The sequence below is a fragment of the Musca autumnalis genome, unplaced genomic scaffold, assembly GCF_047663935.1.
Source record: "Musca autumnalis isolate F117 unplaced genomic scaffold, ASM4766393v1 scaffold_5, whole genome shotgun sequence".
Taxonomy (NCBI): Eukaryota; Metazoa; Arthropoda; class Insecta; order Diptera; family Muscidae; genus Musca; species Musca autumnalis.
The window spans coordinates 167548612-167561128 of NW_027412088.1; the positions used below are offsets into that span (position 1 = coordinate 167548612).

The 12517-nt window shown below is 35.3% G+C and overlaps 1 protein-coding gene and 2 non-coding genes across 3 annotated transcripts in view; 1 reads left to right on the forward strand and 2 right to left on the reverse strand.

Annotated features, from left to right (window-relative positions):
• Window positions 1-12517, forward strand: part of mwh (multiple wing hairs) — a 207632-nt gene that overhangs the window by 164328 nt on the left and 30787 nt on the right. The gene's annotated exons all lie outside the window — the stretch shown is intronic.
• On the reverse strand, window positions 3949-4020 carry TRNAD-GUC (transfer RNA aspartic acid (anticodon GUC)). Its single transcript has one exon. It is a non-coding gene; the product is annotated as a tRNA-Asp (tRNA).
• On the reverse strand, window positions 4116-4187 carry TRNAE-UUC (transfer RNA glutamic acid (anticodon UUC)). The gene has a single exon. It is a non-coding gene; the product is annotated as a tRNA-Glu (tRNA).

Sequence of the window (12517 nt, forward strand, 5' to 3'; positions counted from 1 at the left end):
CTAAAAGAAAGGGAGCTTCTTAGTCCCTTTCTAAAAGAAAGCGTGCTTCTATAGTCCCTTTCTGAAAGAAAGGGTGCTTCTATAGTCCCTTTCTGAAAGAAAGGGTGTTTATAAAGTCCCTTTCTGAAAGAAAGTGTGCTTCTACAGTCGCTTTCTGAAAAAAAGCATCCTTCGATAGTCCCTTTCTAAAAGAAAGCGTGCTTCTATAGTCCTTTTCTGAAAGAAAGGGCGCTTCTATAGTACCTTTCTTAAAGAAAGGGTGCTTCTGTAGTCTATTTCTGAAAGAAAGAGTGCTTCTATAGCTTTTCTGAAAGAAACAGTGGTTCTATAGTCCCTCTCTGAAAGAATGTGTGCTTCCATAGTCCCTTTCTGAAAGAAAAGGTGCTTTTATAGTCCCTTTCTGAAAGAAAGGATGCTTCTATAGTCCCTTTCTGAAAGAAAGGCTGCTTCTATAGTCCCTTTTTGAAAGAAAGGGTCCTTCTATAGCCCCTTTCTGAAAGAAAGCGTGCTTCTATAGCCCCTTTCTGAAAGAAAAGGTGCTTTTATAGTCCCTTTCTGAAAGAAAGGATGCTTCTATAGTCCCTTTCTGAAAGAAAGGGTGCTCCTATAGTCCCTTTCGGAAAGAAAGGGTGCTTCTATAGTCCCTTTCTGAAAGAAAGGGTGTTAGAAAAGTCCCATTCTGAAAGAAAGGGTGCTTCTATAGTCCCATTCTGAAGAAAGGATGCTTCTATAGTTCCTTTCTAAAAGGAAGGGTGCTTCTATAGTCCCTTTCTAAAAGGAAGGGCGCTTCTATAGTCCCGTTCTAAAAGGAAGGGTGCTTCTATAGAAAGGCTGCATCTACAGTCCCTTTCTGAAAGAAAGGGTGCTTCTATAGTCCCTTTTTGAAATAATGGGTGCTTCTATGGTCCCTTTTTGAAATAATGGGTGCTTCTATAGTCCATTAGTCCCTTTCTAAAGGAAAGGGTGCTTCTAGGCTTTCTACTCTTTTCGACACACCGCGCTATGTTTCTTATGTCATTTTCGGCATCCAATATCCTAACGTATTTCCTTCAAAACACGGCAACCCTAATCAAAAATGGAAATGTTCTCCCCGAACCTTATATGAAAAAGAACAGACTGAATGTGTCTGTAGAAACTGGATAGGAACACATTTTTCAAATGCCTGTCAAATTGATGGTAAAAACGAAGAAAATGACGAAAACGACGAACGTCTTCGTTGCATGTTGCATGAGGATGATTCTTGAGGAAGTCTCTGAAGCTTGCTAAGTATGCACTGAAAGCTAAAGGAATTTTATAAAGAAAATAAAGACAAAACTTTAAAAATTTTAGGGGAAACATATTTCAAATAGTAATTCCACACACAAACGCTTGACAGACTGCTAGCGTGCAGACTTTTTAAGTGTTTCTGTTTATTTGTCTTATTCAGAGTTGCATGCTATTCACACCATAGAGCGTGTTCAAACACACACACTCACACAGAGTTGCATGCAAGCGTAACTACCTAAATAGGTAGTAAGTTTTTTTGGGAAATACATTTCTACTCTAAGGAGGATCACACGTAAGTAGAAGAACATGTATGAATGTGTGTATCTCTGTTTGACCAATAACATGAGCGGCTTGTCTGAATCATAAAATAATTCGTGATTACAATCGTTTATTGTATTGTCTGCCTTTATATTTCCTTTTAAAGTTTGAACAGCGTTTTTAAAGTGGCTGCTGGTGCCTGCTTTAATGTTCATTGTCTTTGACCTTTTGTTCAGTGCACATTTTCTCTCTTTAAGGTGGTGTTGTTGGTGTTGTTTTTGTCTTTCATACAAATTACCAACATTATTCGCAAAACTTATTGTTTTTTGGTCGTTGTTGTTTCTTTCATTTTTTGCACAAATTATTGTTATCGTTTTAAACATTTTTATCCATTGATCTCACCTAAAAACGTATGATTAATTGGACGCTGACAGCTGGAGTCAGTGAGTGAAGGTGGTACTGATGATGGTGGCTGTGGTGGTGGCAATGAATTTGCTGCATAAGCCACGGGAACATTTGTTATTGCTTGAACTATCTGCAGAGACCAACAAATTGTTTATGATGGAGATACGAGAAACGCGAGTGTGTGGTAAAACTCAATTAGATTGAAATATAGAAGGGGAATGTAATTTCAGAATGGGTTTATAGAAGCACCTTTTCTTAGAAAAAGGATCCATAGAAGCAACATTCTTAGACAAAGGGTCTTCAGAAACAGTCTTTCTTGAAGAAAGGGTCTTCAGAAACAGTCTTTCTTGAAGAAAGGGTCTAAAGAAGCACCCTTTCGTGGAGAAAGGGTCTAAAGAAGCACCCTTTCGTGGAGAAAGGGTCTAAAGAAGCACCCTTTCGTGGAGAAAGGGTCTAAAGAAGCGCCCTTTCGTGGATAAAGGGTCTAAAGAAGCACCCTTTCGTGGAGAAAGGGTCTAAAGAAGCACCCTTTCTTGGAGAAAGGGTCTAAAGAAGCACCCTTTCGTGGAGAAAGGGTCTAAAGAAGCACCCTTTCGTGGAGAAAGGGTCTAAAGAAGCACCCTTTCTTGGAGAAAGGGTCTAAAGAAGCACCCTTTCTTGGAGAAAGGGTCTACAGAAGCGTCTCTTCTTAGAGAAAGGGTCTATAGAAGTACCCATTCTTAGAGAAAGGATCTATAGAAGTACCCATTCTTAGAGAAAGGATCTATAGAAGTACCCATTCTTAGAGAAAGGATCTATAGAAGTACACTCTCTTAGAGAAGGCGTCTATAGAAGCACCCTTTCTTAGAGAACGGGTCTATAGAGGCACCCCATCTTAGAGAAAGGGTCTATAGAAGCATCCTTTCTTAGAGAAAGGGTCTAGAGAAGCACCCTTTCTTAGAGAAAGGGTCTAGAGAAGCACCCTTTCTTAGAGAAAGGGTCTAGAGAAGCACCCTTTCTTAGAGAACGGGTCTATAGAAGCACCATTTTTTAGATAAAGGGTCTATAAAAGCACCCCTTCTTAGAGAAAGGGTCTTTAGAAGTACCCATTCTTAGAGAAAGGATCTACAGAAGTACCCTTTCTTAGAGAAGGGGTCTATAGAGGCACCATTTCTTAGAGAAAGGGTCTGTAGAAGCACCATCTCTTAAAGAAAGGGTCTGTAAAAGCACCCTTTCTTAGAGAATGGATCTATAGAAGTACCCATTCTTAGAGAAAGGATCTATAAAAGTACCCGTTCTTAAAGAAAGGGTCTATAGAAGCACTCTTTCCTAGAGAAAGGGTCTATAGAAGCACCCTTTCTTAGAGAAAGGGTCTATAGAAGCAGCCTTTCTTAGAGAAAGGGTCTATTCAAGCACCCTTTCTTAGAGAAAGGGTTTATAGAAGCACCCTTTCATTCAGAAGGGGTCTATAGAGGCGCCCTCTTCTGAATTGATGGGTACGTATGTTCAGATTTTTTATGTTTGTACCCAACAATACCTGCATACATTTTGTTTTGAAAATACAAAAACTATCCATTAACATATTGGGAACCTCTGATGATGGTAGTTTTTATGCATATCATCCATTCATCCATTTACCTCAGCCAACCATTCATCATTTATTAAAAAAAAAAACAAGTTCATTCATTGAAACATTTCACCCCCTTTTTAACCACACCATGATAATGACATTCATTGACTAAGCGCCTGCAGTAGCACTCACAGTGAGTGAACAAACCTACCCAGCGATTGAATGAATGAGTCAACGAACACACAACCAGTAATTGATGTGAATAAATTTTATATTTTTTAATAAACAAAAGTGCAGACAAATGCCTACCTATTTTAATGAAATGTTTTTCGCTTTTCTACTTGTAAAAAATATTCATAACTAACAAAACAAAGGAAGTGCGCATTCAAAACAAAAAACGAAGAAAAACTATAACAATAGCAATAATAATGTGCAATTAAAGAAAAAAAAATTTTGAAAAAAAATCATTTCTCCCCGACGGGGAATTGAACCCCGGTCTCCCGCGTGACAGGCGGGGATACTAACCACTATACTATCGAGGACTGTGACGAATCAGGGGTAAATTTGATATTTGTGCTTCTATTCATTTTTTTGGAAAGAAAAATTTAAACATTTATGAAGAATTGAAAAAAAATTCTTCCCATACCGGGAATCGAACCCGGGCCTTCTGGGTGAAAGCCAGATATCCTAGCCACTAGACCATATGGGATATAATAACGAGGTGCTTTAAGTGATTACATGACAATGTGGAATGTTGAATATGCTTGGAATATGAATGGGGTTGGTGAAACGAAAAAAATATGTAGTTGCCTATTTGTGATTCTGATTCTTATTGGAGATTGAAAATGAAATCTATGCCACATTTTTATTTGTCGTCGGGGTTAATTAATTTACGGAATTAACCCGTGTAAAACGCCTGTTAGACTATGAACTTATACTATGATTTAAACTGTAAATCCCATACAATAAACGTCAAATAAAATCCAGTGGATTTAGAACTACGATTTATTTGACGTATATACTATGGAATTGACACTTGAAATCGAGTGGATTTATAAATCTAAACGTACTATAAGTGACATAAGTAGCTGTATCATGAATGACCATAACAAATCCAGTTAGTATATAGCCATTTATGTAAATTTCTAGGGTTAATTCCGTAAATGTCACCAAAGCCATCATTGTATTATCGTGTATGTGAGAGCCCATATGACACCTATATTTTCACTGGACCCTAGTCGTAGACCTCCCACGTATTTGCACATACAATATAAGCAACCAATGGCTTATCCTAACAACTCAATTTAAGTTAAAAGTACTAAAATTGCGCAATTTTACAACTTCCGATATGGGTTTTCTATATTTTTCGAATATCCATATGTACATATATTCACCACAAATATTCCAAAAGCTGTTTAAATGGAACAACGCCATCCGTATGAATTCATAACGAACAAGTAAAAAAGTCAGTCGGCTTTGCCGACAGAGATATACCCTCAGCCTGTGTATATTGAAACATTTTTTTTTGTTTTTCAAAAAACGCATGTATTTAGGGAGTTTTAAAAATTTTGTGCGTTTGAACTGACAAAAATGTTGATTAGGATTTAATATCAAAAGTTTTGCGGAGGAGATACTAAAAAGAATGGATCTCCATCCACTACATATGGTACCATAGGGGTTTTTTAGACCTTCAGGGATGTTTGCTCAAGAAGTATGAACTTGCCCCTGAAACAACTTTTACCATCGCAATTGAGGCAGCAATGCAAGTTGCTTCAACAAAAATCAAAGTGATTCGAAAGCAGGTCTTAAAGTGAACATGTATCCGAAATTTTGAGTGGGAGGTACCGGATGGAGTGGACAAATATAGTCCATATTTGAACCTGATCTATATCTGGTAGATATATTAGGATGTGTAAAGTATGGATCAATTCGGCCACTCTCTTCAAGGGTTATCGTACGCACAATTTTTCCGAACATTTTTGAACTTTTGTGGGGGAGGTACCTGAAGGAGTGGACCGATATGGCTTATCTTCGAACTTAAACTATGTTTGGACAAAATATTACTAAGGCCAAACTTTAGACCGAATCGGCAGACCTGTTCGAGAGTTATTTTGCCCTCCAACCTCCTCACACGGTGTCATAGGGGTTTTTTGCAACTTTCAGGCTATTTTCTCAGGAAGTATGGACTTGCCCCTGATGAAACTTATACCGTCGTATGGAGGGCAGTGAATACAAGTTGCTAAAGCAAAAATCAAAGCGATTCGAGAGATGTTCCTAAACTGAACTTTTCCAAAATTTTGTGTGGGAGGTACCCGACGGAGTGGACCGATTGAGTCCATATTAAAACCTGATCTAAGTCTGGTACACGCTCCACGATGGGCAAAGTATGGACCAAATCGGTTACACCCTTCAAGAGTTATCGTGCGTACAAATTTTCCGAACATTTTCGAACTTTTGTGGGGGAGGTAACGGAAGGAGTGGACCGATATAGCTCATCTTCGAACTTAAACTAAGTTTGGACAAAATATTACGAAAGCCAAAATTTGAACCGAATCGATTCATTCCTTCGAGAGTTATCGTGCGCTCCAGCCAGCCAGACAGACAGACGGACGGACATTGCTCAATCGACTCCAAATTGTCTGAAACACATTTCGTCCAAACATACTTGGGGTCTAAAACCATTATTTCGATGAGGCACATTTTGCCCGTATGAAAGTGTATATAGTAGAGTGGGGCGATTTGAACATCATCACGGGCGCCTGGAGTTTCTGATTCTTGGGATTGTACTGAGCAAAAAAGTCAACTAGACCATATGTCTACGGTGAAAATCGAGCCCCCGGATTTTGACTTGAAGTGTTTTTTCAAGGATTTTTGGACATTTTGGCATATAACAACCAAACCACTGAGATTTTCGATCCAACACAAAGACAACAATTGTAGCCAAGACAATAATAAAGAACTCTCTTGTACATCGCAAAAGCATTGGAACGCTCCTTCAGGTAGTTATGGCCTCGAGAAGGTGCACATTTTTCGGAAAATATCGATAAACGACACTGTGCTACAAAATGGAACTCAAAGTCAGTGGGTGGAAAATTTCTTTTGGAGATGAAAGCCCTTGGTGAGTGTACTGAGAACCAAAAATGAAATTTTCACCATAGGTCAAGTTTCCGAGATATTGCGTGATTAATGGTTTAATTTTGGCTCCTTAATTTGTGAACAAATAGCTTTATATCTCTCTAAAGCGCTATTGTAGCTTCATTTTGACATTACATGTCTTCAGTCAAATCGAATGGTGAATCTTTTTGTAGAATATTTCATCCCTCTAACTCAATTCCTTTCATGTCCTTTTCGTCCTTTATTTTTTGAACCGTAGGAAAAGTACCACAAGGCGAGATTTTACAGCATCCAAATATTCTACAAAAATGTTGTTCAGAAGATTTTAGGTACAGTTCTCATTGATGACCAATCGACATTTCCCCGTTCTCATGGTCCCTTTTGACATGTTACCGGTTTTTGTTCAGAAAAGTATGTTTTGTTTTTATGTATATTCGTTATTGGTCTGTGGTGCTTCTGAAATACTTACCATAAATAGCTCTTGTAATGACGAACACGTTAATAAGAAATTTTATTGGAGGAAAGATCCGGTTATCTAAATTTTTGAACCGGATATTCTGATATCAAAACCGAATTTGGAACCGGTTTTAAGTATCCGATTAACCGTATATGTATATCATTACAAAGCTAATAAAATGGTCAATCAAATGACAGCAAGTAGCTGATTACAACATTGTTGGTTACGAAGCTATAACAAAAAACGCGTTCTTAAACCAATTTTGATGTAAAATATCACTGGGTTCTTTTTGGCGATGAAAGTCGATTAAGATAATATTATAAATCTGGAAAGGCAGTTATGCCATAGGTCAAACTTTGGAGTTATGACGAGATGAATTTGTGTTATGTTGTTTTTTTTTATCATGCACTTAAAGTTCATCAAGAATGAATTAATTTCGCCATAACTCATTTTTTCATTTTTCCATAGCGCAGAATTATAAAATGTTCTATTTCTTATTTTTCCTACATTTTATCCAAAACTATAATGTTTTTTGTTTTGTTCAATATTTATTTTGAAAAGCTTCGTAACCAGCAAAGTTGTAATCAGCTACTTGCTGTCATTTGATTGGCCATTTTATTAGCTTTCTAATGATATACATATTCGGTTTATCGGTTACTTAAAACCGGTTCCAAAATCGGTTTTAATATCAGTATATCCGGTTCAAAAATTTAGATAACCGGATCTTTCCTCCAATAAAATTTGGTATTAGCGTGTTCGTCATTACAATAGCTATTTATGGTAAGTATTTCAGAAGCACCACAGACCAATAACGAATATACATAAAAACAAAACATAGTTTTCTGAACAAAAACCGGTAAAATGTCAAAAAGGGACCATGAAAACGGGGAAATATCGATTGGTCACCAATGAGAACCATACCTAAAATCTTCTGAACAACATTTTTGTAGAATATTTGGATGCTGTAAAATCTCGCCTTGTGGTACTTTTACTACGGTTCAAAAAATAAAGTACGAAAAGGACATGAAAGGAATTGAGTTAGAGGGATAAAATATTCTACAAAAAGATTCACCATTCGATTTGACTGAAGACATGTAATGTCAAAATGAAGCTACAATAACGCATTAGAGAGATATAAAGCTATTTGTTCACAAATTAAGGGGCCAAAATTAAACCATTAATCACGCAATATCTCGGAAACTTGACCTATGGTGAAATTTTCATTTTGGGTTCTCAGTACACTCACCAAGGGCTTTCATCTCCAAAAGAAATTTTCCACCCACTGACTTTGAGTTCCATTTTGTAGCACAGTGTCGTTTATCGATATTTTCCGAAAAATGTGCACCTTCTCGAGGCCATAACTACCTGAAGGAGCGTTCCAATGCTTTTGCGATGTACTAGAGAGTTCTTTATTATTGTCTTGGCTACAATTGTTGTCTTTGTGTTGGATCGAAAATCTCAGTGGTTTGGTTTTTATATGCCAAAATGTCCAAAAATCCTTGAAAAAACACTTCAAGTCAAAATCCGGGGGCTCGATTTTCACCGTAGACATATGGTCTAGTTGACTTTTTTGCTCAGTACAATCCCAAAAATCAGAATCTCCAGGCGCCCGATAACACTTTTTTCCTTCCATACAAATCGCCCCGGCCTAGTATATACCCTTCATAGCCTAAAGGCTGAGGGTATAAAAACCATCAATTAGATATTTATAGTGTCCAATCACAACGACAATCTGGATAAAATTTGTAAAATATGGCCCTAAACCCTATATCAAAAACAAGGGCTGCTAAGAATGTTATATGTTATGATTACACATTTCTTTTACTCAGAGACTCATAAGGAAATTTGATTTGGAACATTTCTTCCTTTTACCATATCCCCAAAAAGTGAAGGATTTTATTAGATTTTGATCCAGTATGGAATTATGTTAAATTAACAATCCAAAATTAAAACAAATAATTTCATTCTAAAATATATAAATTTGTAAACTAATTTGCTTATGAAAGTAGTATACCCAGATATATAGTTTATTCCGAAACTCATAGTGAAATTTTGTGTAGAATTTTTCTTCTTTTGACACATTTCACCTAGAACCAAGTTTCATATTACTTTCATGCATCAACTCGAAAAAAGAAAGAAACAAATTTCATAAAAAATATGGGAAATATTTGCATGTTTTTTTCAGCAAAATTGATACTGATATTTTCATGATACATAATGTAAATAGACATTTCATTTCTTCGGTGATCCATGGTGAAATTTGATGAAGAATCTTTTTGTCTTTGACGTCATCTCTCTTAAATTATGATCTGTGGAATAATTTTGAATAAACTCAGATGAAGTCCGATTTTAACCCTAAAACGTGTTTTCATTTTTAGAGGTTCCTGGCTATTAATAAATATTTGGTGTATTCTGAGACCTATAGTAAATTTTTATGGCGAACAATTTTGTAGAATATTTGGAATTGATATGATCACATTTTAAAGGAGTTTTTGAAAGATTTTCAAAGAAAGGACCAAAAAGACCCCTTTGATGAACCGCATGGGGGTTAAAATTTTTAACAACAAAATATTCGACATATCCTCCTCTTTAAAGTTGCCAAAGACACTATATACCTAAAATGCAAGGATACCAAGATATCTTAAGTCGAATATTTCGAAAAAACTAGAAATGGGCGGAACTTGCCCTGCCTACTTTGGTTTCTTTCCGATGTAAACATTAAAAACGCCGATACACGTGTCTCATATTTTTAGCTCTACTTTCATAATCTACTCAGTTTTCCTTGTAATTTTTTTGTTGTCGCACAGTGTTATATACGATCAAATCAAAAATTTCAGTAACAGGTTTTCTGGGCTGACAGTAGTTTTTTCAAAAATTCTAGATTATGATAGTTCCTACCATAGGTATTGACAATAAATTTTAAAATATTGAGGAATTTCGCAAGTTGTTTTTGTTTTATATATTTGGCTCAAACGATTGTATTTTTGGATTTGCAATGGTTGAACAAAACAAATGAATTGTTGGAACAAAAAAAGGATGTTGTTGTTCCAGCAAACGCAAAAGATATTTTTTCTCTGCGTGTATATAAACCCATTGTAATAAGCTCTTTTAGATATTATGGGTACATTACACTATATGTTTTTGACGTGTATGACACCAGCTAGTGTGTCGATTAGTATACCCAAAGTGACAAAATACCTATTAAAAAACCTATAGTGTAATATACGCATTAGATTATTTCAACTATTCGGCGCCACATGCATTGATTTCCTTTTAATGCCACAATACAATGAGTAATTGCATTAAATTTTTCTAACTAATCACATCAAAATACCATTGATATTCAGTGCAAAAAATAGAATTTCCAACTTAAAATTCTCTTACATAAATAAAAGAAAATAAAATATACCATAATAATTTACAATTTATAATTAATTCATCATCGATCACTAGTATGCCAGTCACATATTTCAAATATAATTGCTTATTTTACAAGAAACCACAAACGTCATCAGATACCTGTCAGTTAAGACAGAACCAAGAAAGGGTTATTATTAAGAAATCATTGAATAGAACTTTGCGCATTTCCACTTGAAAAATAAGTGCTGACAAAACTCCACCAAAGTAATTTAATTTTCATTTACTTTTCATTTAATTTTCTTTTAAACATATATTTTCTCTACTTTAAAAAAAAAAATAGTAAATAACTAAATAATTTTGTTTATATAATTTCCGTTCTTGAATTATAATCAAACACATTAGCCCCTATAGCTTTAAGGCGCTGGGGCGACATATAAATATTGTAATGAAATTGAAATGAAATATATAAATAATAAAAAAAAAAAAAAAAAAAAAAAAAAAGTTAAGAACACCAACCAACAACTGTCAATTATCAACACAATTTGAATTCTACATAAATTTAATGCATCATCAACAAAAACAAATAATAAAAAATGCAAAATTAGCAAATAAGAAAAGAGGTTGCAGCCAACATTAGTATGCTAGAAATGCAATCCAAACAAAATAGAAGAAATGCCGGTAAATGGGTAAGAAAACAAAATTTCTGTCCGTCAATCGTCGCCGATGGCATGATGGACGCGAGCGGTAGTGATAAATATCTGAAAGTAATTTTGCAGTAAGTTTGTGTAAGAATGCATGATTGGCGTTATACTAAATGTATTAGGGGTATGACGAAACGGAGGAAAACTATTTTTTATACCGTCACCCTCTTAGAAACTGTCTGTATGTACTTTATTCTGGCCGGACGGAAACAATCAATAATTTTCTTATTGGTGCGCTGGACACTGAAAAAAATTACTTAAAAAATCCAAACTTACTGCTGTGCTGGTCACTGAAAAAAAATTACTTTAAAAATCCAAACTTACTGCTGTGCTGGTCACTGAAAAAAAATTACTTAAAAAAAACCAAGCTTATTGCTGTTTTGGTCCCTGAAAAAAATTTCTTAAAAAAATCCACGCTTATCGTTGTTTTAGTCCCTGAAAAAAAATTTCTTAAAAAATCCACGCTTATTGCTGTTTTGGTCCCTGAAAAAATTTACTTAAGCAACCAAGGCTTATTGCTGTTTTGGTCCCTGAAAAATTTACTTAAAACAACCCAGGCTTATTGCTGTTTTGGTCCCTGAAAAAATTTACTTAAAAAATCCAGGCATAGTGCTGTTTTGGTCCCTGAAAAAATTTAGTTAAAAAATCCAGGTTATTGCTGTTTTGGCCCCTGAAAAAAATTACTTAAAAAATCCAGGCTTATTGCTGTTTTGGTCCCTGAAAAAATTTACTTAAGCAACCAAGGCTTATTGCTGTTTTGGTCCCTGAAAAAATTTACTTAAAACAACCCAGGCTTATTGCTGTTTTGGTCCCTGAAAAAATTTACTTAAAAAAATCCAGGCTTAGTGCTGTTTTGGTCCCTGAAAAAATTTAGTTAAAAAATCCAGGCTGTTGCTGTTTTGGTCCCTGAAAAAATTACTTAAAAACTCCAGGCTTATTGCTGTTTTGGTCCCTGAAAAATTTACTTTAAAAATCCAAGCTTATTGCTGTTTTGGTCCCTGAAAAAATTTACTTAAAAAATGCAGGATTATTGCTGTTTTGGTCTCTGAAAAAAATTACTTAAAAAATCTACGCTTATTGCTGTTTTGGTCCCTGAAAAAAATACTTAAAAAATTGACGCATATTGCGGTTTTTTGGTCCCTGAAAAAATTTGCTTAAAAATCCAGGCTTATTGCTGTTTTGGTCCCTGAACAAATTTACTTAAAAAATACACGTTTATCCCTGAAAAAATTTACTTACAAAATGTATGCTTATTGCTGTCTTTTTCCCTGAAAAAATTATTAAAAAAATCCACGCTTATTTCACTGAAAAAAAATAATAATAAAAAATCCACGCTTAATTGCTGCGCTGGTCACTGATAAAAATTACTTAAAAAATCCACGCTTAATTGCTGCGCTGGTCACTGAT